The following is a 2,201-nucleotide window of genomic DNA, read 5'->3' as shown; positions in this document are numbered from 1 at the left end:
TGTCCCCACGCCGGGAAGGGGACCAGGCTCACCAGGACTGGGAGGACAAACTTGTCTTTCCTTCCTTCTCTCCCTCCTAATTTCTTTCTTCCCAATTTAAACTCCTCTCCAGGATAATGCAATAAAGACATGAAGCACCTAATTTTCATTGGGGGACAACAGACGCAATGGTATATTTACCCAGTCATACCATTATGAAATCCTACAATTAAGGCTTCAATCAGATAAATGCAATTACATAATACGATCTTATACGATATAATTAAAAACATCTGCAATCAAACTGAAGCCGATGGTACAGTAATCCTTAATCAGAAATTACCCACCAGCAGCTCCAGTGGAGAGGTTCTCTCCCGGAATCCGGCAGGACGCGGCGGCAGCGTCGCGGTCCCCCTCGGGCGCAGCCACCGTAGGAGGGTGACGGGTGGCCATGGGTGCCCAGGAGCCTCTTGGTCAGCCTGTCCCCCCCGGCCTTGCTGTGCCCCCAAACCCACGCCCAGCTCCCATTTAACCCCGTGACCTCAGACCCAACGGGCATCCCACCAGTGCTGGCTGGGGACACCGGCTCAGCCGGCACCGCCGCACAGAGATGTTGGGGTTCACCTACGGGTCTCCCCGGCCCTGCCGAGGCCTCGGGCGGGCAGCCCCCACCTGCAAAGCGACCGGGGGTGCTCCCCGGGATGCGCACGTGGGAACGGGCCGGGCATCGATGGTTGGTTTTGGTTGCACTGGCCAAGCCATCACCAAGCGGCAGGGCTGTGTGCCCGGCCCTGGCTGCGTCCCCGCGTGCCGCTGCCTGGCACCAAATGAAGACAAATGGGCCGGGTGACACTCGAGCATCCGTTAACGGCAGCACCGCGCCGGGGGAGACGCGCCGGAGCTGGCAGGAGCAGCAGCAGCTCCCGGGCCGGTGTGCAGAGCACGGCAGCCCCGGCCCCGGCACCTCCTCCACGGGGTCTGGGGGGGCTCAGCGGGGCCAGCGCAGCTTTGGGGGTCACACACCGACACCTCGGCTCACCCGGGGCTGTCGGCAAAGGCAGCAGGAGCTGGATGGGGTCACCCCTCGGTGTCAGCATCGCTATCAAGTTTTGCTCTTGGAGGCTGAAGCAAACACCGGCTCCTCCGCGCTGTTTCGGGGCACAGGACACCTCCTCCCGCCCGGGGAGCTGCGGGAACCCCACGTTTTGGTGGCAGATGTGCACACCACGAGGGGAGGAGGCGATGGAGCGAGCCGACCTCAGGAGGAGAGAGAGAGAGCAGCCGGGTTTTAAAATGCCCACAGAGAGAGCGTCGCTCTGTTGGCCTTTGCATCGGAACATCCTCCGCACCCAGCTGGGTGTTAGTCCTGCTAATTCCAAAAATAAAAAAAAAAAAAAGAAAAGACAGAGAGAGATCATCAGAGCTGCTCCTGATTGCAGCATCAGGGACGGGGCACTTCACGTTTCCTCCAGCACTTGCCAAGCTGCCACCCGGCTCTGCCCTGGTGGCACCAAGCGCGGGAGCTCCCCGCTCCTGCCCTCCGAGGGGTGTTTTTGGGGTGCAGACGTGGCTCGGGCATCCCCCAGCCAGCACACGGTGCTTCCCCGTGCACCAGCATCAGCCACTGGCAGCCAATATTTGGATGATGCCGCGGCTGCCCGGGGCGGGGGGGGTCAGGAGGAGCCGCGGGGTGAGGCGGGAGCACCGACCCTGCCTCGGGGACCCCAATACCCCCGAGGCAACACACCGAGAAGGCAAAGGCCAGGGTGAGGCAGAGGGCCAGTGGTGACAAGAAACGCTGGAGATATTTAAACGTCTGCCCCCTGGAGGGAGGAGGGGGGGGGTATTTTTAGCCCCCTTGGTGACGCTGGGAGCTGGCACCGGGCACGGAGCCACCGGCCGCGGGTGCCGGCGCTGCCACGGCCCAGGTGACATTGATTTTCGAAACGGCGTGTAGCGGGGGGCGATGCTCTCCCGGCACAATAAATTCCCCCCGCTTCTGCTAATCAGGAGTGAGTCCTTAATTGGCGCATTTCTACCTGGCTGGGCTCTCCTGGCAGCCCCAGCCCGGAACCCCCCGGCCCTCGACCCGCGGAGCAGCCCGGGGTGGGTGACAGGGTGGGGACATGCAAAGTGACTGGGAGTGCTGGAGCCACCCACGCAGCCTGGCCTTGGTCACATCATTTAGCCTCGGACGGGTCCCCATGGCGGGGTCAGCACCC

The sequence above is a fragment of the Athene cunicularia genome, assembly GCF_003259725.1.
Source record: "Athene cunicularia isolate RWA chromosome 15 unlocalized genomic scaffold, athCun1 chr15_part1, whole genome shotgun sequence".
In the NCBI taxonomy this organism is placed as follows: domain Eukaryota; kingdom Metazoa; phylum Chordata; class Aves; order Strigiformes; family Strigidae; genus Athene; species Athene cunicularia.
The sequence above is the reverse complement of the archived record's forward strand: the minus strand, read 5'-3'. Positions refer to the sequence as shown.